Here is a 27,991-nt window from a genome sequence, read left to right as displayed (position 1 = left end):
AGCTGTAGCAGGCCATTGCATTCTGTCAGTCCTACAGTCCCAGACTGCCATACAGTATATTCCCCTGGGGTGACAGGGCAGGTGTGCTAGGTGTTCATGCCAATACTGTCTATCAGTATTGATCAGTTGTTGTGGATGCTGACAGGGTGCTGCTTACAGCTAGAAACACACCTGCATGGGACACCTGCACTGCATGCCGCATTCTTTTGCTATTGCCATTACACAGGTGGTGGTCATATTGTACGCATTCCCAACAACAGGGATATGACCAGATAGGTACCTGTGGGTGGCGTTTGGTTGAGCTGGGTGCATGTGTGCTATGGAAACTACTTGCATCTCACTCACAGATATGCATGGGGCATTCCAGTTATGCTGGCTTGTGTAGGGACAGCAGCTGTTCCCCAATACTTCAGTCCTATCACCTTTGTGATCTGCAAGTGTTCGGTAGGATGACATTGGTATTCCCTACTACAAGCCCAGATAATGTGAAGCATACCTTTATGTACAATTCCAAGGATGTGCTCATTGCACAGTTACACATTATATACTGTATGTCTGGGGTACTTTTCCCTGTGTACTGCTTGTATATCTAGCCCAGCAGTCATGCCATGTCCATCTTTCAGATGGTGACACATATTACCACCATATATTTACAATGACTTACTGCTAGCATGTGTTATATTGGAGGGAATTATCTTTGGTGCTGCAGTTGTGAGGACTTGGCCCTGTCATTGGCAGTAGTGGGCAATGGCCACTAGGTCAAACCTCAACATGCATACATACTGACCACTCTCACACAATATGGAACACACACCAACCTAACACACACATACCTGCATATTGTACAAATGCAACAATCTAACCTGCTACCTTGGCCACCTCTGGTCATCTGTGCTCCATTGGTATTATACCTACACATGCATGTTACTACATTTCTTCATCGAATTGGGGGGGCACACCTGACTGTTACTACATTTCTACATTGGATGGGGGAGCACACCTGACTGTCACGTATGTACATTGGATTGGGGGGCACACCAGATCATTACTACATTTCGACATAGGATTGGGGGGCACACCTGACTGTTACTACATGTCTACATAGGATTTGGGGGGGCACACATGACTGTTTCTACATTGCTACACAGGATTGGGGGAGGCACACCTGACTGTTACTGCATTTCTACATTGGATTGGGGGGGCACACCTGACACTTGTACACATTTGCTATGACTGTACTGGTATGTTAGGTACTCCATTTCATTCTGTTTTCTAACCTATCATGCAGACTAGAGGCATATCAGTGTACTACAGGTCTTACATTTGATTGACCTCCATATTAGTTTCTGACTTCCTACCCTTCAGAACTAACATCCCAAAGCCTAACTTGATGTAGTCTGTCTGTGAAGGCCTGGGGGTTTACCCATAGGCATCATTCAGAGGCCTTAGCACAGCCTTTGTTTGTGTTTTTCTACACCTATCCTGCTGGCTGAGACTGTTGTTGGGTATGTGAACCTCCCTGACTGGCATGTGTATGTCATATGGACACACGTGGCCCAGCAAATTTCCTGCAGTGGGTTTTGCCACCATGTGTAGTACTGGTCACTATGTTGACACCAGTATTTGTTACAGATATCATGCTGCCACTATAGGTGTCTACTATCTGCTGACATCCCATTCAGCCACCCGATTCCCTTGCATGCTCATATCCATACCATAGATACAGGTAACAACACATACTACTCCATTCGGCAATTGGTAAGGAGAGTGATTTACCTTGCGGGTGTGCCAGGATTGAGGATGGTGTTGGAGGGCTGCCTATGTCGGATGCACATAATACACTTCCTATACATGGTTGAGCAAAGGCAGTGTCATGTTTGGCATCCCTTTTACTGTATGTGAGAGTCAGAGAGAGAGGTATCATTCCCTGGGTACCTCCTGTGTCAGTGTATGTGCTATACATTGCCTTTTTGCCAAGGCCAGGGCATACTGGGCACGCCTCTTTCTGCCTACTGGGGCAGCTCAGGTTGTTCCTCCTCTGAGTCACTCTGTGCCTGTTCAGGCCTTGGCAATGGTGGGGGGCTGTGTGACCCTGCCCCATGCTGTTCCTGCTGCAGCTGTTTTTGCAGGATCATATTGTGTAGCATGGCACATATGATGACAATTTGAGTACATGTAGCTGGGGAGTACTACAAGGATCCAACGGATGTGTCCAGGCACCGGAACCTTGACTTGAGCATCCCAAACACATGCTGTATTACAACACTGGTCTGTGCGTGTTCCTCATTATGGAGTTCTTGTTCAGGTGTGTGTGCATTTCTGATGGGTGTCATCAGCCATGGCTCCAATGCGTAAACAGCATCCCCCACTAGGTGACTATAAGGGATGTCCTCACTGGCAAATCTCTAGTACAGCTGTGTCAGATGCCAGATGTGAGAATCGTGATAGCTTCCAGGGCAGCCAGCACACACATTCATTGTAATGCCCTGGGAATCGCACACGACCTGGCAGCTGATGGAGGGGAAGCCCTTGCGGTTGATGTATACCCTACCCCGCTCACTGAGTGGTGCTTCGATGCATATGCGAGTGCAGTCTATAGCACCCACTACCTCAGGATATTCTGCTATTTGGTGAAAGAGATGCATATTGCTGGCCAATGCCTCTCAGGTGTTGGGGAAATATACATGCTCACTGGCATGTGCTGACATGGCATCCAGGAACTTGTGGAGTACCCTGGATGCTGATGTTTGTGAGATCCCCATGATATCCTCAGTTTGCCTTTGGAAGGTACCTGTAGCTAGTATTCTTAGGCCTACACATACCTTGGTATGCACTGGGATGGGTTCCCCTCTGTTAGTTCTGTCTGTGAGGCATGGCCGACACAGCTCAACAATTTGCTGTAGGAGGTCCCTGTCCACCCTATAGCGCTCCTCTATCTCCAGCTCATGTAGCCCCTGGTAGGTTACCCTGGGTCTGTACACTCTTCTCCATCTCCCCACTGTGGGTTGGTTGACTGAATTCTCATCCTCACCACCCTCAGCTTCTTCCACATGTTGTATGATAGCTATTGCACCCCCTATCATTTTTTGTTTTTGTTTGTTAAAATTTGCCCACTTGTATACACCGGTGGCGTAGAGTATGTGGGGAAAAAACAGAGGGAAAGGTGTTTGCATAGTTTATAGTAGTGTTCTGGGCTGGGCTGGTCTGCTGCCTGTGTAATTGGCTGTTTTTGATACATTTCACCTGGCAGCTATGCTAGTTCTCCTAGATTACCTTCCTAATGCTGTAGTCCCTTCCCTTCCCATTGCCTTCCTGTTTAAGCCCGGGGTGCACCAGTCAAACACAGTGCTCAAATGTGCACACAGCTATTTCCTGGTTTACTTTTTTTTCCCTTTAAAACACGGTGAGTGGTGAGCATAACTGCTTAGACAATGTAAAGAGTGCTACTCCAGTCCACTTACAGTATGGCTGACACACACCCTATGATGTCAGCTAACTCCTAGGCTTGCACCAAGCTATTCCTGCTCTTACACTGTTGGGTGCTGACTAGCATGCAGGGGAAATCTGGGATTCAGTATAATTCCCCTCATTTGCATAGGATTGCCTGCTGATGCATAGTTACAGGTCCCACACTAAGCCTCCCCCTTAGCAATCACTATTCACTGTCCATGTTGTCTTCTGCCTGCCATTGAGTATAATGGCAAACTAGTGATTTTGGTTAGAATGCTTATTTTAGGATTTTTATTTTATTTTTCACCCAATGCCGTTTGTGCGCCACTGCCCTACTCTTAAACAGCCGAGGTCAGCTAAAAAAAAAGTTTATTTTTTTTATTTTTGCAACTGTTTTCCATGCCAATGTCCATATATTTGGCCATTGGCATGCTTTCTACATAATATCCACCCTTTATTTGGAACTGTCATGGCTCTGTTTTGTAGTCTGCAGAAATGTACTCGGTTACTGGCCCAGTACATTTCTGCAGATTACACTAGTCCTGCACGGTCGGCTTCCAGCTTTCTGGATTGCAAATTCACCTCATTTGCATGGATTTCACCTGCAAATGTGGTAATTTGCATACAGGGGCTGAGTCCGTGCAGGACTAGTGCAGGAGCGCTCGTGCACATCCCTACAGCTTATTGCTGGATCTCATGGCAGACATATTGCCTGCTGGAGCTCCTGCACTAGTCCTGCACACCGTGTAGGGCTTGCTGAATCTGGGGGTTTGTCGTGATATGCAGCTGCTATACAAAGTAATGGGAAATTGTGCTAAGCAGAAGTTTTATTTTCCGATTTTCTGTTCTTGCTAGGATATTCGGTAATAGGTTCATAGGTAAGTACTAGGTTAGCTGCCCTTGTAGGCATTTTTAAGCCTAGCCAATTTCCCTTTCAAAGGTGAGAATGAAATGCTGCACATTGTGCTTGTGAGTTAAACACCTTAACCATTATATCATCTCCCATCTCCATATAATCCCACTATATCCCTTTTTACACCAAACCAGGAGGGTCTTCATAATTTGTTTATGTCATCATGGAGGGTTTATATTAAAAGACAGAAAAATAAAAAAAACGCAAATGCCTAAAGAGTGAAAGAAACCAAGCATCAGACTTGCTATTGTGGGGACTGTGCCCCCCATACCCCCCACTAAATATATATTCCAACTCTGAGATCGCACTGCAGTGAAGAGAGGGCAAATATTCTAATCTCCACTGTCCCACAATCTAACAAACAGCACTTCAAGGTTCTGTTTTTTTCCCTCTTTAGGTGTTCACGGTTCTGCTCTTTTGGCCTTGTAATATAGACCCTGTGATGATAGGTGAAGGCTAGTGAAGATAGGTGAAGGCTGCCAGCCCAGCTTGATAGAATTTTGTAGATAATTCTGTCATTTGAAAATATTAATGTAAGCCACAGGCTTGTTGTCTTAAATGAATAAATGCTGCTACATGTGGAACTGCCAAAATGTAACAATAGTGCACTCGGCTGTAAGAAAGCTAAGTCAAGCATATTATGACTGTCTTTGATGTCAGGGCTCAGCTCTGGCTGTCTAGATGAAGGAATTCTTGCTATTGTTTTACGGCCAGACTTAATGGCCAGAATTTGCATGCATAAATTTCCTTTATGGCTTTGCTTCCTGAACCGGTGTGAGCTTACTAAAGAATGCAGCCTGTTAGCCTGGGAGACCCAGGGAAGTGTGAAGAATGATGTAATGTGAACCAGGAATGTGTTTTTAAAAATAGAGAGAATCAGAGAGCATTTAACATTTTTGTCTTGACCATCCAACTCGTCAGCAATGTCTTGCTCTATATGGAAGTTTATCTTAGACTTGTGTTTTTTCTTAGAAATAGCTAGAAACTAGAAAGATTAGAGTAAGTGTTTTTCTGTGATGTCAGAACTGCACAACTGAATTATTTTAAGTATTTTTCTGTGATCTCTGAACTCTTGCCTAGCACTGTGTAGTAAACAGTCTTGTGTTTTGACTATTTGTTATTAAATATTTTTTAAACTCTTTCAACTGTGGCTGTTTTTGTAGAGATAATTTAAGCTCTTTAGAGTAATTGCATGCCTTTGGTAAAATTGTACAAAGCCACTCTAATAGTTTAGCCATGGGCTGTACTACCAATTGGATAATAATATTGCTCAGTAATAAACGGACACCCTTTTAAGGGCCTTTGAGTAGCTGATAAATATTAGTGGGTAGTGGCAGCTGGTACTACCATATAGTCTGGGAAAAGGGGGGCACAACTGGAGAACCTGTGCCAGCCTTCTCCAGGAGTGTCTGTGTAGTTGTTTAAACTCTTCTCAAAGTGTGTGTGTGTGTGTGTGTGTGTGTGTGTGTGTGTGTGTGTGTGTGTGTGTGTGTGTGTCAGCTACTTGGGCAGGGACATGAAGCATTGGTTGGACAGAGAGGGTGCTGGAACCTTTAGCTTTCTCACTTGGCTGAGATCTGGACCCTATAGCTGTGCCAGTGGGGAGCCTTACTGGAGACCTGGAGAGCAAGGGAGTGACCAGCCCTGGACTGACTGTGATCTCTGTGTGCTCTTAAGGGAAATTGCACTTTACTGTGTGTATTTGTTATCCTTTCCTCCTATATGAGACACACCTCACTGGTGTTAGTGGTGAAGATTGAAGATCCTTGATTGCTGGGCCAGGGCACTGGCATCACTGACCCCATTATGGATAATGATCAAGTCATACCTTAGTCCTTACAATTTTATTGGGATGTCCCTAATTTTAGCCCCAAGTAGGCTTATCAGTATCAAAAATTCCATGAAAATATAGTAGGTTATTTGTTCATGGGTTCACAAGTACTTAGTCTACAGACAATTACAAGCCTGAGAAAAAAAAAGTATTCATTACCTCCATGCAGCCTCAAGAAGTTAGATCAGAGAGAATTTGTGGCTGCCTATCCAATTATCATGATTTACCTTGCAGGTGACGAGGATGTCACTCTGAAATGTAGTGAAAATTTGTTCCAAAGGAGAGGGATATGTTGGGGTACATCTATCATGCCAATCAATCATGCTTATTTATCTGTTCCTAAAGGTTTAGTTATTTTTAACTTTTTTATGCAGCAGGTAGGGTGCTTGGGAAGGTTGTCAGGCCATAATATGTTTTTTATGTGGTTAAGAGTATGGTTTGGTTCAATTTTAAGCCCCTAGTACATTGTTTTTAACTCTTTTTACTGCCACGTTACAGTGACTATGTACGTGTTACCAGAAGGAGGCATTTGTAATACATTTCTTAAGAAGATTTTTTTTTCTAATTTTAAACATCTTAGTGTAAAGGTAAGGCTGTTGCAAGTATAATCTTTGGAGTCTCTGCAAATATATAGTGTGGTTTGTGTGTTGGGAGGTGTGTATATACACAGTATATGGTTATACTGAGAGTTTAAACTCAGTATTATAGACATATTTATAGTTGTCAAACATATGCAATGTCTTGCCAGTCAGGCTTGCATTTACTGTAAGTATTTGGCCACAGGCTGCCTCAGGTAAGTATCATTATACAACCTTTGAATTCTAGCTCAAGTAGCACCTGCATACCTACACGAGACCAAGGTTTGGCCCATTAAAATTGATATCACAGAACTGTGCACTGCCAATAAAAGCCTGATTTCATCTTAGTTGAAAGGTCACTAAATCACTAGCAATTTCTATCCTCAGAACCTACATTACTGATGTTGCCTGTCCTCCTGTTCAATTATGTACTCATCTATTCTCCCAAGGGGTGACAACTCATTGACCTGTTTTTGTTAGAAATGAGAGTTAAGCACCAAGGTGTTGTCATCTGCAGCAGATTTATGGATTATTTGCTGTTTTCCTTGCCTCCCTCCATGCTGCTGATAAATTTCAGCTGCAGATTATGAATGCATTTGTTTCCACACGAGCTGTCCTTGGTTGCAGTGATAAGAATTGCTGCCAGCCATGGGTGTCATGCTCTTTTGACTAGATGAAGTCATGGCTCTTTCCATTAAGGTGGGCAGGTTAACATCAGACATTGCATTCCCATCATCCCTCTGTCATCTCCTATTTCACAAGAACTACTCAATGAGCTTCTGTCTCCCAGGCATAATCAAAGCTTTGTTTTCTTTACTATGGAGCAGGCTTACATTGGTTAGAGTTTTTTGTCAAACTGCGCCCTATTTTAACTGTTCACAGATAACGTATGTGACAATACTAGATGGTAGCAGTAAATGGAGATTTTTAGAGGCCATTTAAAGCGTAACAGTTGTGAGTAATGGATTGTACAGTAATATGCAACTACTGAGACAGAAAACATTAATGCAAGAATAATTGAAACATATTTAGTTTAAGTCAAAAACCTTTATAGCATGGTCTTGTAGGGATAACTAGTAAAGATAAATGAAAAATGTCTGACAAGCAAAAAGCTAACATGAAGCTAGGAAGACCTAACATAAGGGAGGGCAATTAATCAGCTATTGAGTTTAACAGTGCAACATGAATAGGGTGGACTAGATGGAGAATATTAAAATTTTATCAGACAGCTGTTGGCTTTAGCTGCTGTCTGGAAAAAAAACATTGCAGCACTTTTCTTTAAAATAGACTTACTTTTAGCTACTCCTATAATTCATAAGCAATTAATTTTCCAATGCCCTCACACAAAGAAATACAAAGTCTGCTTTCTGTTATAAACTAAAACTTTTAAACATTCATGACCAAATATTTAAATACACTAATACTTCAGTAAAACAATAAAAAACAAGAAGAAAAACAAGTTAAGTTGCATCCAAAGAAAAAAAACGATTTTCTCACCTGGAAGCCTAATTGCCATTTTACATTACACAACCAACTACAATGTGCATTTTCTGTGTCAGTTCAGAAGTAGATGATTTTGTCTAGGACACACAAGAAAACATAAATTTTCATTCTGTCCTAAGTAGTACTTTTAAAACTCCTAGAAATAATGACAGTGCAGTAAAACAAGAGAAAATCAGGATGTGAGCAATCCGTCTTACGTACCAAATGCAATTATACACTAAAGTTCAAAGTGAATGCTCTTGTCTCAATATTTTGAGGATTCCTCAACAAATCCTTTTCTTCTGCTGCAAGAGAGATAAATGGTTCTGATCCTAGATAATCTTTTTTTATTGAGATGCCTTTATTCTTGGGCTGAGCTCAAGACTCTCTTCCTGGTATTGAAGGATGATACTGTTATTATCACAGTGTGGGCCTTTCTCTAGGCCATGTTTGTAGAGATTTTATAAGTTACTTCAGTATCAAAATGCTGCAGTAAAAAGACCTGTTTACTGAAGAAGTGAGCAAGATCGCTTCCCTCTGATTTCTTTTCAAAGAGCCAAATAATCTGAAGTGTGTTTTTTTCAGCCTTTTCGTTTCAATTGTAATTTATTGTGAGCCTGGAAAAGAATAAAAGTTTGCAACTCTAGGTCTTCCAGCCATTTTTCTCACAAGACATTATCTTGTACCTGGAACTTTTTCTCATTGTTTTAATTCAGTTAATAGTTGTGTTACACTGGAATGAGTTCTGTCCTTAAAGTCCAGTGCAACTTGAAGGAGTTCTCCAAACACAGAAAGACATTCCACCACACAAGATGAATGATGGGGGACTCCAAGGTTTTTCCTGCACTACTGTATTGCCTGTGTTATCGACCTCATATCAGTCTTTGTAATCAACTAATCAATCAGATTGGCATAAAGAAGTACCTTATTTGTCTTCTTCCTCATTCATCAAATGAAAAAAAAATGAATGATAACAGTTCTAAACTGAGCTGTTTTAGGTAATTAAATTGATTAAGACAAGGCTACTGGAGTTTCATTTAGAAGCTGTTAAACCATCAGTAATATCACAGGAAGCCCTTTTCAATGCTTTTAATTTTATTTTGGCATATTTTGTTTTTCAGATTTTTCTTTCTAGTTTGCTGCAGTATTGTAGGTGAGACAGTTCTTTAGCTTCTGTCATTCCATGGACATAATTTATTTATTTGTTTAGTTATTTATTACTTCAGTTCTGTTTTTATAAACTATTTAATATAATGAACAGTTCTTTCTTGCTGTACTTACTGTGGAAAGTATTTCTAATACTGTAGAAATCAATTTTTTCCTTAGCTAAGTGTGCTTCATATTTCATATTTTGAAAATGTTTATGTGCTTTGATGGCATGTTGTGATGCATTTCCTTATTTGCATATCTTGTTTTTATTTATTTTCCAGTTTATGCAATTTTATTAAGAATGATATCTACCAAAAACAATCTGCACAAGATCAGTAATAAGATAAAACCATAAAATAGTAAACAAAGCAGTTTCATAAATGAGAACATTGATGTCACTTGGATAAAAATGTGCAGTACAATAATGTTATAGGGCATATAATTCATCCTGTATGGTTTATATTTATTTATAGATTTATGTCCATTGATAAATCATATTACTAGACAACCACTGACTCCATATACATCATAACAATTATTGTATGGGACTTATTCTTATCTTACAGTAATATAAAACTGCAGTGGTTAGGGCCTGGGACCACCTGATATCATTATACATCCATTTCAGATCTTGTGCTAAATGTTATAAAACAGGCCCAGTTACCACATTCTTAATACTATTTCTCTTTTATAACAACTGTTCTTTGTGTCCTGTTAATTGTCACTCATACTTAAGTTATATGTTAAAACATATTTTTGCTTTCCCTCTGTAACAGGATGTAAAAAAGAATATTTTGCTAGAGAGAACTAGTATCCATCCTTCTTTTCTGTTTTCCAACACATCAAAGGGTCAAATGATGAAGGTGTCAAGACTGAGCATGAATGGTGATACAATAAAAAACAACTGAATGAAATTTGATTTATTTTATTTAACATTTGTTGACTGGGAAAGTCCAACTAGGACAAAGCCTATTTTCAGTGGAGGCCCAGGGAGAAACACTCCAGATGCATGTCTTTGGAATGTGGGAGGAAACCAGCGCACCTAGCAGAAACTCATGTGAATGTAAGGAGGACATGCAGACTCCACACAGAAGGCATCCCAGCTGAGAATCAAACCAGAGAACCTCTTACTGTGAGGTGACAATGTTAACTGCTGCACTACTGCACCACCAAAATGGTTGTAGAGATTGATTCTAGGGGTACAAATATATAGTCCTAGATAAGCAATATACATATGTCCTACAAGAACGACATTAAAGATGTAAACCTGTGTATTCAGAAAGAATTTAAATGAGACCAGAACAAAATGTAGAAGCTAAAGCAACACTGAGATATATTCTTATGTGTAATAACAACGCAAAGGAAGTAAAAGACATTATAAAGAGATATCAGTGTATACTAGTTGAATTATAAACCATGATTTAGTTATAAGAAAGTCCATAGCTTGAAAAATAAATTGTGTTATAAAGAGCAAAATACACATCTTAGAAATGTATAAATTGGGCATAAGAAAGGCATATATCTCCCATCCATCAGGTCAATATCCTCCCTCACATCTTTCAAAACCACTCTGAAAGACTTCCTAGCTAAACTCTGTCTCTGCTCTTTCTCAAAACCAGGATAAACTGTATTCCTAAATATAAGCAAGTACCTTTTCATTCCTTATACCTCCTCACTCTTCCTTCTTCACTTACTTTGTTACTTTTATCAAATTCTCTTCCCTGACTTTTTCTCTAAATATACCATAAGTCTGTTTTTTCCTCACTTCATATTGCATTTCTGTTTGTATTAGACTAACTTACCTTTAATTTTTCTGCCAACTGTCTAAAATGTCTATAAATATTAAATGATTGTCATGCAACTTGTATCTATTCTTACCAAGGTTTTTATATTTTCACTAATCTGTTATAATTATTGAAACTGCACGTTTTTCTTTTATTTTTTGAATATTGAAAAATTATTGTTCTTAAAATGTTTTGTAATAATCTAGAGCTTTTCTAAATTGGCCTCTGCTGAAAATGGGCTTCTACCCAGTCAGACTTTCCTGGCAATCAAATGTGAATAAATAAATAAGTAATACCATGTTTTATTGAAAGGGGTTACAAATACCTTTATGCATCTAGTTACAAATAAGAAATATGTTTTTAATGTTCTTGCCATCTGTAATACTAAGAATGCTGTTTATCTTGCATCCTGTGATGCTTGTAAGGTGTTTTATGTTTGTAAAACTAATTGTAAGTTAAAAGATTTGATTTCTAGTCTCATACATATCTATCTATATATTTGTATGTATTTACTTCTACTTCCCGAAATCCCACTTCGTTGAACTTCATAATGATGAGACAAAGTTGCCGAAGGTGTAGTTTCACAACCACCATAAAATAACTCCAGGAAAAGAAGCACTTGGCAACCATGGTGAACTTTGACCCTTTCTCCACTATAGTGTGATCTCAGAGCTGGTATATTTAGTTACGGGAGATGTAGGTGGGAAAGCTCCACCCTTGGGTGGGTTTGATTTTCTTTGGTTTGTTGTTGAAGTGCTGCTGGACTAGTGGCTCAATTCCTGGAGTTATTTTATGGTGATCCAGATGGTCATGAAACTACATCTTTGGCAACTTCGTCTCATCATTATGATGAAGTTCATTGAAGTGGGGTTTTGGTAAGGAGAAGTACAGAAGTAATATATGTATATATATATATATATATATATATATATATATATATATATAAAACAAGAAGATGCATATATATATATATATATATATATATATAGTTCCCATTCACATGGCCGAAAGTACATTTCTCCGAACTACATTTTGCCTACAGCATAACTCCGAATTTACACTTCTCCGAAATGGCACTCAGAGATCGCACTGCAGTATGTATGAACAAATATGATAAAAGATAATCCACAGACAGGAAGAACCGAACCAAAAAGCACAAAGTGCAGCTTTATTGAACAACAAACAGATCAATAAATCAAGCGCTTTCGCCAGGCAAATACCTGGCTTTGTCAAGATAAAAAGTAGTGTGACTGAAAAGTTTAAATACTTAAGCATCTGATCACATGGTACTTAATTAGTTCAACAAACATCCACTTAAGAAGGCAGTTAATTAGTAACTGAACTCAGTGAGTGAAAAGTATGCATATGAAAATGCAGAATAAAAGTTCAAATAGTGAAAACACTAAAATCATTTAAAAATCATTTAAAATGATGTACAAATGTGTGCATAAAAATCACAAATATGTAAGATAAAAGACATTTACTAATTGTAACAAGAAAATCATAGCCTAGCCCTTCTCAGCTTTAGTACACTGGATATATTAATGGCCTCATTGAGACCAGGGGATTTTGCAGCATTAAGTCTAAGCTCCCATAAAAGTTCTTTATATTCAAGGCGGGCTTCCCAGTCACCTCCTCTGGCATCCTGGGTCACCTGTTCAAGAACCATAAACTTAAGTTTCATGTTAGGGCAAGAAGCAAGATGTTTAAAAAAAGCATTAGTGTCCTTCTTTTTTGTTTTTTTTTTAAACATCTTGCTTCTTGCCCTAACATGAAACTTAAGTTTATGGTTCTTGAACAGGTGACCCAGGATGCCAGAGGAGGTGACTGGGAAGCCCGCCTTGAATATAAAGAACTTTTATGGCAGCTTAGACTTAATGCTGCAAAATCCCCTGGTCTCAATGAGGCCATTAATATATCCAGTGTACTAAAGCTGAGAAGGGCTAGGCTATGATTTTCTTGTTACAATTAGTAAATGTCTTTTATCTTACATATTTGTGATTTTTTATGCACACATTTGTACATCATTTTTAAATGATTTTTAAATGATTTTTTAGTGTTTTCACTATTTGAACTTTTATTCTGCATTTTCATATGCATACTTTTCACTCACTGAGTTCAGTTACTAATTAACTGCCTTCTTAAGTGGATGTTTGTTGAACTAATAAGTACCATGTGATCAGATGCTTAAGTATTTAAACTTTTCAGTCACACTACTTTTTATCTTGAGAAAGCCAGGTATTTGCCTGGCGAAAGCGCTTGATTTATTGATCTGTTTGTTGTTCAATAAAGCTGCACTTTGTGCTTTTTGGTTCGGTTCTTCCTGTCTGTGGATTATCTTTTATCTTATTTGCCTTGGTTTCTTGGAATGTATGAACAAATATACTATTGTCACTGTAGTGTGATTTCAGAGTTAGTATATATAATTAGCAGGGGGTGTGGGGGGCACAGCCCCCCACATGGACGGTGCAGGAGGGCTTGACCCCCTGCAAAAATTAGAAAAAATTTGTGAAAGAATAATAGTTCATTGTCTTTTCACTAGCATGATTATTAGCTTGAATAAAAAGCTGCAAAAATGATATGAAATATAATGGGTTAATTTAGAAATAGAATAAAATGCTAAAACATAAAAAGTAGTAAGTGTGCTGGTATAGCTTAATTAGATATTGGCATCCATGTAAAGGAGTATGTTACTGAGAAACAAAAGACTGTTAAAAATAACTGCGCAGATGGCAGCTGGAAGGACATCAATGAAGTAAAGAGATGTAACATCAAGCAAGATAAAGTTAGAACATCAAGTTTCAGATAGTGCCAGGAGATCACGTTTCAGATAATGCAAGACTGAGTTTCCCTGGACGACCGAACTTGAAAAAGAATCAAGGACAAATCATAAATTAGAAGAACAAAGAAAAGTTTTATACAAAGGAAGATCGTAATACATCAGACTGAGAAAAATATCAGACTTTTTGGTATAAATATGAGTGTGTATAAACAAGCTTTGGGAATTTGCCATAGAGAGCTGACAGCATTTGTGTTGTATGCTTGTAGATCCAAAAGAAAAATGTAATAGTAAAAATGCATATTAACTGAAGCACTTTGTCTCGGTGTATTTATTGTACTTAGTACAATACAGTAATAAGATTAGTTGGTCACAATAAATAGTTAAATAAACTTTGGTATGCATTTATGTAAATGCAAATAACAGCAAGAAACCAACAGAAGACATCATATAATTCTTCAATTAGTTAATGTGGTTTAACTCTTTTCCATTTTGGCAAAGTGCCGTTTCGGAGAAGTGCAAATTCGGAGTTATGGTCTTGGCAAAGTGTGATTCAGAGAACTGTACTTTCTGCAATGTGAATGTGTCTATATATATATATATATATATATATATATATATATATATATATATATAGATATAGATATATATGTATATAATCACACACACGCACACACACACACACACACACACACACACACACACACACACACACACACACACATACACACACACATATATATATATATATATATATATATATATATATATATATATATATATATATATATATATGGGTCCCCTTCAGTAGATTGAACATATAACAAGTTCAAACCTCATATGGCCGCGACCATATGTTCGAACTTGTAAATGTTCGATCGGACTGAATGGAGATCTCCGTACAGTGTGGAACGGGAAGATTTCCCTTTTCCGCAATGTAGTGCGATCTTGGAGTTTGTATATTTAAGTAAGGGGAGTGTGGGGGGGGGGTGCAGGTGGGTGTAGCCCCCCTGCTACAAACGTTTAATTTTGTTTTTTGTTGTTTTTTTCTTTTTTTACTTTAGTGTTCGAACTATTACAAGTTCGAACGTATGGTCTTGGCCATATGTGATTCGAACTTGTAATATGTTCAATCTACTGAAGTAGATATATATATATATATATATATATATATATATATATATATATATATAAAATATATGGGTCTACCTGAATTTGTTGAAGTGCCACATCATCGAATCTCACTTCATTGACACTCAGACACTTCATTGGAACTAGGAAAATTTTCCCACGGTAAGTAACTGCTTGTGTGAGACATTGAATTTTGCCCTTTTCCCAACTGTAGTGTGATTTCGGAGTTGGTATATTTAGTTAGGGAGGGTGTGGGAGGTGTGGAGGATGTAGCCCCCAACCTGGGTGGGTTAGGGATGGTGCGGTTTAGGTTTTTTATTTTTTGGTCACTTTCTAGAGGCTGGTAGAGTGCCTCTGATGTCCTGTTCTTTGCTTTTGCAACTCCTTTCTTAGACTCTTTGTTAGCCAACCAGTAGTCTTTCCTAGCCTGGTCCATCTCCTATATCTCTGTCTAATTTTATCTAATTTGTAGCTATCAGCCTTTGTTCAAAGGTACAAATGTGATCCATTACACCACTCATTTCATTAGATCCATGCCCAAAATATGAATGAAAGATAATTTTCTCCTGCAAAATCCTTATATCTTCTGTAAGTTGCTCCTCAGTCATTATTAAAAAGTTATTTATCAGCTCCATATATTGTATAGTGAGTTTGATATTCAGCAGCTGGCACTCCCTTAAGAGTTCCAGATAGATCTCACCATATGATGAAATTTTACAAATCTAAAGACATCTCAGGACAACATATAAAAACATATACACCTCCAAGCTGAACTGTTGCTACTGCAACTTTATAAGGTGGCACAAAGAAACTATATCAGATTGCAAGGCAAAGACAGAAAGATAAAGAAGATAATCAGACAACCTTCATAAGGGGTATCAGCCACACCCTGCTCACTAGTCCACAGGACATCAAAGAGTGATGGAAGGAGTACTCCCAACAGCTTTTGAATGAAGAAAATCATACAAAAGCTGTACTGCCCCAGACCCAAGAAAGATGATATGGGCAGTTTTCAAGCGGTTTGAAGTCCCAGAAACATTGGTAGAATTAGTGCTAGCTATGCACAAGGACCCAATGACTTAAGTATGAACACTGTTTGGTCTCACATAGAGGTTCCCCATGGGAGTGGGTGCACATCAAGGTTCAGCTCTGAGCCCACTGTTGCTCATGCTGGTGATGGATTACATTAGCAAACAGGCTGGAGGGGACAGATCAACAAAGTTGCTGTATGCAGATGATGTGGCATTACTCTGAGCAAGAACTTCAGCAAAGGATTGGGTAATAGAATGCAAAACTGAAGGCATATAGGATGAAACTGAGTACAGAGAAGACAGTGCTAATGTCAGCAAATTTGGGAAATCAGAAGAAACTGAGAATTGAGATGGAAGGGAAGATAGTGGGATAGTTTAACAGCCTCAAGTATCTGGGATGGCTGATTGAGGAGAAGAGAAGTCTGAATGAAGAGGTCCAAGCTAGAATCAGAGGGGCTACAGCTAACTGGAATAGAGTGTCAGGTGTAGTGTATGACAGAAGAATGCCAAATAAGCTGCAAAGTAAGATGCAGAAAACAATGGTGTGACCAGTACTACTGTATAGTACAGAAACCTAGGCCGTAAAGGCACAGCAGATGAGGAAGCTGGAGGTGATGAAAATGAAGTGCCTGTTATGGGTGGTAGGATGGACACTGTGACACAAATTATGAAATGAGAAGATAGAGCAGAAGCCAAAGTATCTCCAGTTTCAGAAAAGATGAAAGAAAACAAATTATGGTGGTTTGGACATGTGCAGAAAAGCAGAATGCAATCTGGTGAAGTAGATTTGGGATAGACAGGAAGAAGGCATGAGGAAATGAGAGCATTTAGCAAAGAGGTGGATGGATTGTGTGAGAGAAGATCTGCAACTGTCAGGCATGAGTGTTAAAGAAGGCAGGAGTGTGGCACTGAATTGAAAGAGATGGTGACGGTTAACATGACACCCCAACCCCATGTGGAAAATTGGAAAAAGGGGGTTGATGATGCTGATGATGATGAACCTCTAGCAGAGAAAGTCAGATTATTTTTATAACTTGTCAGTGAATGAAAAAAAAGCTTTGAACTCCCTTATGAATAATAATGACATTGTAATAAAAATACAGATAAAGGAGATGACATGGGTAATAATAGATAGGAGGTCATATTATGACAGCATCCTTTAGCTGCTGAGATAGGTGCACGTCTTTGGAAACTAGTAAGACACAAGTAAATAAAATTATTAATAAGGTGAATGTAGACATTTATTTAGTCTACTTAGAAGGCTTTTTGTCACTCGATGAATTTAATTTCTTTCATATACCTCATTCTATGATACCAATACATTATGGATTGCCTAAGATTCATAAAATTGTTGATGCAGCTCCTATAAGATCAATCATTTCTACCAGAGACTGGGTAATGAAACCTTCATCTAAATATTTAGAGAATAAAGTAAAAGGCATTCTAAAACTATCCAGGAATTATATCAAGGATAGTTCTGATTTTCTGATGTAGCTATATGACCGGTCTTAGAATCAGGTTCATACCAATTATTTGTGTGTCACAATGGCTGTAGGTTCTTTATTTATGATTATAGCTAATGAATTTGGTGTAAACTGACTGCCCACACCATAAAATAAATTCTGAGGTCAATACTATATATGCCTTGATTGATTTGATATTAGCTAATAATGTGTTATTTATAGTTATTTTACAGTATCTGCAACTAAAGAGAGTAGCAATGAGAACCCTGTGGTCATCACATATGCAAATATTGTGCTGGCCCAATAGGAAGGTGATTTTATTATTTTGAAAAAATAATACATATGTAAATAAGATTTTATTTTATAAGATGTTTGTGAATGGTATTTTTATGATTATGGGATGGAGATTCAAATTATGTATCCTTATTTGTACAATTCATGACATCTACTCAAGACCTTTTTTAAAGTTTGAAGTCTCTTTTTCTTGTAATGAGATTAATGTTTTGATATTAATCTAACAAACTTGCAAGATATTAATTTGAAGACATCTGTATATAAGAAGGATGTAAATAAGAACATCTTGTTACGTAGGACTAGTGTCCTTTTCTGTTTTCCAACAAATCAAAGGGTCATGTGATGAGGCTGGTGAGACTGAATATTAATGATGATATAATGAAAGAACAATTGAATGAAAGGGTGATAGAGTTTGAGTCCAAGGGGTACAAATGCAAAGACCTTGATATGTAATATACTATGTCCTATAAGAATGACATAAGGGAAGTAAACCTGTATATTCACAGAGAATTTAAATGGGGTCAGAAAAAATATAGACTATAAAAAATATAAGATATATTCTTATGCATAATAACAACACAAAGCAAGTAAAGAACATTATAAAGAGACACTGGTATATATTAGGTGAACTGGAAAACTTATAGATGAGATACCACAATGTGGTTTTAGGAAATCCCAAGTCTGAAAAATTTGTATTATAAAGAGTTAAAGACACATCTTAGAGATATTGAAAGTTGGCATAAGAAAGGCACAGTGCCATGTTTTAGTTGTTGTTTTTTATAAATACGTAAAAAAAGCATTTACAAATACTTTTATACATACAATTTCAAATAAAAATATAATAATATGAATATTGTTTATCTTGCATCATGTGATGCCTGTAAGGTGTGCTTTATAAGTTAAAAGACTGGATTTGTAGTCATATATCAGAAATAAGGAACTGCATTCAAACTAATGCTCTGTTTAAGCATATTGAATCTAATGGAAAAAAACATCATTTTACGTTTATAGTATTACAGACAATATATTTATCAGCTTGAGGTGGAGATGTAACTAAAACATAAAGTGTGGAATATAAGTGGATAAATGACCTTCATGAAGATGTATATCTTGATATAAATGAAGGTTTTAGTAAAAAAACACTAGTTATGTTATTATAGCAGAAATGCAACTGATGCTACATCTTCAAAGTTTAATTTAATAGGTGTCATGAGAAATTCTAAAATAAATCCAAAAACAAAACAAATGTTTTTGCAGGGGGGCAAGTCCCCCTGCACCCCCATGTGGGGGGGGGCTGTGCCCCACAGCCCCAGCTAGTTAAATATACCAACTCTGAGATCACACTACAGTGAGGAAAAGGAAAATCTCCCATTCTGCACTGCATGGAGATCTCTGTTCAGAATTTCAAAGTTTTAAAACTTTGATCATATGGTCTTGACCATATGAAATTCGATGTTTTAAACCTTCGACATTCTGAAGGAAACCCATATATAGGTATGTATGTGTGTATATATATATATATATATATATATATATATATATATATATATATATATATATATATATATATATATATATATATATATATATATATATATATATATATATATATGTAAAGACTGTATGGATAAGCCGCCCCACACAGAATAAAGTTAATGATTTGCAGCATTGACCCTGGTGACCACTACTCAATAATAGCTGCTAAACTCACTTAAGTTACTAACTTGTTTTTTTCAAATGTGCTTAAGTCACTAGTTGTTCTTGTTATGGCCAGTATTCAAAATAATCAACATTTTAAGTTAAGCAAAATATTAAACAAAGAAAAACTCTTGCAAAATGGAGATTACTGTAAAAAATATTAAAATATATGTCTTTGTCTTAAAAATAATGAGAGCGTTTCAGAAATGCTGATGGTAAAATAAATAAAAGTTCTCAAAGCTCTATTAGTCATGTCCACATGTAGAACAGACCAACCAATCACTTACATTGTTAGTCAATTCTATTTAAAAACAAGTTTTAATTTAGAATATATTGATAATGAACATTAACATAAAATAGTGGCATAAACAGTAGATACGAATTTTATTAAAAAATATATGATAATTTAATAAATATAATTTTAGTTTGAAATAAAACATGGAACTATATAAGCAATGAAACTCTTTAACATATCAGTATTTATTTTTAAATACATCAATGCTGTCATGTTTATTTAAGTGGATAGAATGGCTTTATTTTATTTGTTTTCCATGGTAGAGCATTGTTCTTCATGAACCTTTTTTAGACTCAGCCTGGGAGTGGTGACTGGTTAAGTGACTTGCTGAAAATCATTCAGTTAGGCAATGGAGGTTGACAGAATCAAACCTTGCACCATTGGATTGCAGGAAACAGTTCCTTAATCCTCTGAGCCAACTGCCAGACAGATTCATCAACCTTGATTTGTCAACAAAGTTCCATACATTCAAACTCTAGATCACACCACCTTGATCTGTCTTTAAATTAATTTATCACAAACTACAAAGAAAAAAATAAGCAAAATCACAAGATGAATATCAGAAAAATAAAATAAACAAATTAAAATTGACATTACTAGAGTCATATACACCCACTGATGATGATTACACACTTTATGTTAACAAAACTTCATCATAGGTACTTACTAGACTATTGATCCTTGAGGATCTTAAAATATTAGCCCTGCATTTCTGTAAAGTTTTTAGCCCTTGTAATTTAAGCACACATAACTTAAAGTATGGCAGAACATTTACATGTTACCACTATGCATAAGAGACAGGGTGAATAAAGCAGTGTTGAATTTTCATTCAGTTTCCCAGCCATTCATCTAGATTGCATTAGAATAGAGTAAAATAAATTGGTGAAAAATAGAGATTAAAGTTATTACACCATAATCTATATAGTAATTGCAGAGCCAAGCACTGGCAATACATGGGCATCAGCAGCATTTTATCCTTGGGGTGTCTTCATTGTTTATCCAGTCATACTCAGGGTCATAAAAAACAGCCTTTATTGTGGGAGCACATTAGTACTTAAACATCCAACCTATAATGGCATACAGCTACCTAAGAAGTTTTACTACTACTCATCTGTGTTCTACAGTTCCTATGATTCAGTCCAAGACCACTAATAAGGACCAGAAGAACTTTAAAGCACTCTTCTGGTACATATAATAAGTATTGTTTCTGAAACATTCTAGTTTTTCCTCTCCCCCTTGATAAGGGACCAGAAAAGTTTTTGTTCATTACACTTAGCCAAAACCTCTTGTCTAAAGTATTATTTCTGGCATTTTTAATCAGAATTATGAGTCTTTTTGTATCACTCTTGTGCAAAGTCAGAAGCAGATCTAAAATGAAACATTAAAGAATAGAACAATAATGAGGGAAATGCTTACAAGTAAAATTATTATGATATCAAAGTGTCCTTCAACTATGTAATTGCTTTAAACTTGGAAAACTGAGCCCTGCCATCATGGTGCTTCTCAGTTTTATATTCTTTCCCTATATGCGCATCTTTTTTTTACCTCACGTCATTCCTTCTCCTCCAGCTTTAACAGATGCCTGAGCTGGTAACTAAACTTGGATCATCTGGGTCATAGTCATATACCCATGAATAGGGTCAATAGCCAGGATTTATTTCTCCAATCATAGCTACTTAAAGTTAGGAGTTGTCAGTAATGGTAGACACACTTCACCTATAATTTTATAGAGAAGTGAGGGTGTCCAGAATAACAGGCAAAGTTACTTGGTCAAGTGTAACAGAGCAAACAGGCAAAGCACTGATCGCCTTTTACATGCTGGGCAAAGCCCAGCCACCATGGTACAGTAAACTCCATATACACCCTGTAGAATATTAACTCATATAACTAATGACAATTCTGCCAAACTTAATGTTATGTTAGTTGTGTCTGTCAAGCCATAGTGAATGTTTTTGTTGTATCAGGTATTGACACAAAAAAATACAATCAGACTGACCAATTTATTGAAGACAGAAAATGGGATAGATTATTATATCCAACTGATTTCAGACACCTGACAGTCATATAACTAGGAACACTTGCAGTTTTGTTATGTTAATAAATAATTAAGCCTAGATGATGAACAGGAGAAGAGTTGCTTTAATATTGGTGCAAAGTGAAGAACTGAGGCCCAGTCATGAATGCTTTCTGTATAAAAAAGGTGGGATTGGTTATTACTGGCAGGGGAGTGAGTTGTGCTAGGCCATATAATGATACTCTATTTGTGGGTATATAGTGAACTGTAAGGACCAGTGTGTGCTGCTTTCAGCATGTATTATAAATTCTTACTGAATATTAGTTAACAACAAATCAGTAACATCACATATGTAGGTTTTGAATGGTTGGGTGGAATGTAGATGTTAATCATTTAACGAACTTTATCTGGATAATAGACACACTATATTTATAACAGAGTCTCTTACATTTTGGGGAAATAAAAATGTAAAAGGGAAATAAGGCTACTACAAGATTAAAGAGCCACATCCTCTGACCCTTTTTGTAACAGTTCTGAGTGGAAAAGGAATAATTTGGTATTAAAACCCAGCAGTCTAACACCTGCCATTTTAATGAAGATTCATATGTGATCAATATGCCTTGTGATATTAAGGCATGTAGCTAAGGCAGATCATAACAAATGCTTCTAAAATGTATGTGAGGCATTTACAATAATAAAGAGTGGGACAGATACATGTCCTTCTCTTGCACTTACTTAAGACTAGGGTAACAAAATAAACACAGAATGGCAAAGTAACAATACTCATAAAATAGAATGCAATACATGTTAAATAGCAAAGTGCTTGAGTGTAGTGTCTACATAGTGAATGCAAGCTGTGGAAAAGACATATCCATATGGTGTAATGGCTAGAAGCTTACAAATATATCAATGCTCAGATAATATAGACATCTGTTGGAACAAGTGGAAACTATAAAATAAAATACTAGCCAGCATTTTCAGCAAGGAGGTATTGCCTGCAACTGCAGATACAGTTTATAGAAAAATATCATAAGCCAAGGTTTAGAATAAATGGCAGTAACAAGAGACAGTGCATGTAGGTACTTCTGTATGGGTCACTAAAGTGTCCACGGGTAACTCCTTGCATCTGTTCTTTGAGAACTATAAACTAACTTTCCATTTTATATATTGTTCTTTGAGCAAATTTAGCCATAATAACTAGGTGATTTTTTAAGAAAATGGAGGTAAGTGTTAGACCTCAGTTATAGATGCTGAAACAGCTACCTCTAAGAAGAGCAGATGTACAGTGTAAAAGGTATGTTGGCACAGTGGTTAAAGTTCTTCATTTGATTTACTTGACATTTGCAAAGTCTGACAAGGAGAATAACCCATTTTCAGTGGAGGCCTGGGGAGAAAAGCTCCATACTGACATTTTTTTTAATGTTAGTTTTTTTTTCTTATTTTGTGTCTGGGGGTTCAATCCTGACCTGTGATTACTGTCTACATGGAGTTAACAAGTTGTTGTATTTGAGTTTTATCTGGGAATGTTACTTTTCCCGATTTAGATGATCAAGTTTCAGACTGCGTCATGGTTAAAGGTATCTATGAACAATGAGCTATGTTGCCCAATTAACAAACAGATGAAACTTATTGAGTCAACAGTGAAAAGATAACAAAATCATATAGCTAAGAATATAATAACATACTAATAATCATTAGGACTCTGTAGATTGAGTGAGGTTTAAGAAATCAGCAGAGTATTAGCAAAAGCATCTGGTGAGCCACACTGAAAAAGAAATAAAATATTTAAAGGCTAGACAAACTGATTAGGATATAAGAACAATCACGCAATTTTAAATAAAATAACTAGAGAACCGGACGATAAGAAGAATGAAAAATGTACAGCTCAAGTAGCAAAAATGAGGACATGCTAGATAATTACACAATATGAACACTCATGTTACTGTAAAAAAGATATTGCTTTTAATATCCTTTGAATGCAAGAAATATGAATAGGGTGATAACTAGGTTCTAATACTAAGGATATGTGGCCTGCACAACACATCATGTAATGTAAGTCAAAAATGCATGTAGTATGCTGACTTTGATATATCAGTTATAACTGGATACTTCAGTGTGACAAGTGTAGCGGTAAATGAGGTGGGTGGGGTGAAAAAATACAAGATTTGATGCACAACTCACTGTAAAAGTTTAACTATGGCACTAAAACCTTCTGCTCCCCAGTATATAGGGAGACGCATTTGGCTACTTCTCATGTAGCTGCCGCTCCCAAGCTATTGTTTTCACTTTTCTTTGTACTGGACTTCTATAACAGTGCTTCTGGTCATCATCTGTCACTCACTGTATATTTTATCTGCTGTACTCATGGCTGAAACTACCTAGATGCATAATGATCAAGCTAAGCTGCTTTACCATGCAGCTGACCCTTTCAATATTATAGCATCTTTTCTGAATGCTGTACTAACAGAACACATGTGCTCATTTCTCGCTTTTTATACATTATGACTGACACACAGAATGCCGATCTTTGCCTGATGTGTGCTGGTTAAGCTAGACTGCTACCACATTTTGTCTCTGTACTTCTCCCTGCGCTGCAGTCATGTAACAAAAGTATGAGCAAACAACATCAGATAAAAATAAAAGCACTGACCTAGCTGGAAGACATATTTTTATTGTAAACACTTTTATTCTTGTTGGATTGCTTAATCACTCATCTGTAATACCATGAGCAGTTACTTAAAGAACTTGCCTCTTTGAAACTGACTATATGTTTAAGTCTGCAGTCAAATTTGCTGACATCTTCAGATATATATTTAGTGAAAGTTCTAATATATGAAGAAAACATCTTGTCTAGGACTAGCAGAAGCATTTTGAAAAGGATTGGGTGTAGACGTCAGTCTAGAAGTGGACAAAAAACAGGTTGCAACAGAAAGTGTCAACCCCCCCCAAAAAAAAAAAAAAAAATTCCAAACAAACAAAAAAGAGTACACAGATCATGAACAAAAGAAAAGGAAGGAAAAGTGGAAAGTCCACAATTGTAATGGCAAGTATAGAGAACTGGTGAAACAACCACATGTTGATCAAGGTTTGACTGATGAAGGGCTAAAGAGAGGTGAATTTAAACCAAAAGATGAAAGATTTAAAAAGCCAACTCAGGATAGTGTAATTATCTAGATTACAAAATACATGGAGGAAAGTGGGAGACATTCAAATGTCAATTCTGTATCACAGAACCAGAATCTGTAGCACATCTCATTTCTGCATGTGATATAATAATAGTTTGAATGTTTGTACACCGAAGGGTACAATAATGTAACAAGATAATTGTGCACAAACTCCAACATACAGGCAGCAGAGAAAACATTGAAACATGAGCTACAAACAATTACAGAAAATGTAGAAGTACTGATCACACAGGATCATCCAATACCAGAAGTCAAGAAAGTAAAAGTAAAATAATCAGCTATTGCAGTCAGAGAAAAAACAAAAAAACAAAAAAACAAACAAAAAAAAAGCCAAAATAAGCTAAGAGAAATTACAGTTGTGTGGAGTAAAAACAATCATATACTTCCAGTTAAGAGTAACATGGTTAATAAAAAAGTAATTTTCAATCATACTTACATGTGTTGCTGATACAGATAGCTTCATACTTCAGTGGGTGCAGAGAAGAGCAATTTTGCTAAGCATCAAATAGTGGAAGCAATATTAATTTAATTAACTTTAATTGTAGCCTGATTTACAAATGGGATCCATTACTACCACGATATTAGACATCCTGAAGATTTAGTGAAATTAAAAAAAATATGTAATGACTGAAATTGTGTTATGTAATACTCATGACACTGCATTTTCTAGATGTAATAAAGATGTGCAATGATATTGTGCTCAGAGTATATTGTGTATTTGACTAGTTTCTACTAAATTTGTATGCAATGGAATACATAAAAATATCTAAAAAAACAACTATTCATGAAACTGACAATCCACTATATGTAAAACAGTGAAAATAGCAAAATCTGAACACCGATAGAAAGCTACAGCTACTAATTAGTGAACAGTGAGAAGCAACAAAGCCATTAATGCTTTACATTTCTTGATTATTTGTGTTAATAAATATGTTGCAGAAATTGGATCTTTTTACCTTGCAACATCCTAACAGTATTTCCCTGACTGCACATAAGCAAATCTTAAACAACACAAATGACAACACTCAGGAAACCAAAAAAGATTACCAAAAAAAAAAAAACTTGCATTAAAGAATGCAACAAAAACATAATTGTATTTGTTATCAGGGAAATAAATACCAAAACAACTAAAACATGCACAGACTCACACACACACGCGCACACACACACACACACACACACACACACACACACACACACACACACACACACACACACACACACACACACACACACACACACACACACACACACAAAATAACTTAATATATGTAGGGGGCAAAGCTCCTCCACATTCCATTATGTTTATATACTAAGTATGCAGTTGCAGAATAATTATGTGAGGACCATCAATGGTACAAAGAAAACCCCTTCCCACATGCTAGTTGATCAAATCAGATATTGATGAAAATTGCAGAGCACTTCAATGCTGATGAAATAAGCATGACACCTTATGAAATACACCTTCTCCCAGACTACAATAGATATTGAGGCAAAAAAAGCCTTGCTATTTAAGCAAATGAAATATACCCAAATAAACTAAAACAGATTGTTGCACACCATCAAAATATAGTATGTCATTAATAATCTCTGTAAAATCTCTGTATAACTTAAATTGCTTTTGACCTGTACCCTATACACTCCTTACTTATATATTATGTTCAGGACCCACATTCAGATAAAGAGTAAAATACACTTTAAAATATATAACCTCTTTTTCTCCTTCTTCCAGTGGTACTGATCTCAGAGAAAGACAAACTGCATAGTGAACACGGATATAAGGGCAACACACTGCATAAAGGAAACATAAACCAAGCAAAACACAATCAGTTAAATGCAACTCAAATAAAACTGAATCACTGTACTGATGAGAAAACATCTGACAATGCACAATGGTCATATGAGGTACAAGAGAGTCATCTCCGCTTTGGAGAGGAAGTGGCACTGTTACATTATCCACATAAGGTGGGAAGTAGTATGTGTATCTATGTTTTACACTGACTTGCTCTAGTTCTCTTTGCTTTTATCTAGTTTGCTTAGGCTGCATTTACTCAGCCTGTTGTTTTCTCAGTAATACTTGGTAATTATTGTACCAATGTATGAATGCTTAGTATGTTGTGGTTAGTACTGTTTCAAAATCAGCACACAGCTGAAGAAGAAGAGGAATCGTTGTTTATACACTTTATCCTCTTAATTACAGGTCCTCTGTTATCTCGACAGGAACCCAGATGGTACTTTACGAAGCAAAACATTTCGTAAATACCCGCAATATAATACTTTATTACATGCAACTAGTATGCACCCTAGCCACATCATCCGGAATATACCTAAATCCCAGTTCCTCAGGATACGCAGGATTTGTTCTGCAAAAAATGACTTTGAAGAATCACAACAAGATCTAACTAACAGATTTAGAACCAGGGGATACAATGAGCCTGACATTCAGTTGGCACGTCACTTTGCAACCAATTCCACCAGAACTTCCCTTCTTAAATATTGTGACAGAAATAGGGATGCACAGGATGGAGGATTACAGTTTATTACTACCTATGGGAGTAACATCAATTTGATTAGAAATACCATGATGAAACATTGGAACATCCTCACTGCCAATGAGGATATTGCCTCCTTAGTCAGTAACACTTGTCAATATGGCTACCATAGAGGGAGAACACTAAGTTCATTTTTTTCACATTATAAGAGGATAGGTTCAGGTGGCATTATACATCAACAACTTACGATGACTGGTGACAAACGCGGCCATTGTTCATCATGTCCATTTATATTCATATCCAAACAATTTTCCAGTAAAAACACTGACAGGATTTTTAACATGAAATTTTTTGGCAACTGTAATAGTGATTGGGTGGTATATCTTGCGACTTGCACATGTGGTTCATTTTATGTGGATCAG

This window comes from Protopterus annectens, chromosome 1.part0 (assembly GCF_019279795.1).
Source record: "Protopterus annectens isolate FY-2018-M chromosome 1.part0, PAN1.0, whole genome shotgun sequence".
Taxonomy (NCBI): Eukaryota; Metazoa; Chordata; order Ceratodontiformes; family Protopteridae; genus Protopterus; species Protopterus annectens.
Note: the sequence above shows the minus strand (reverse complement) of the source record.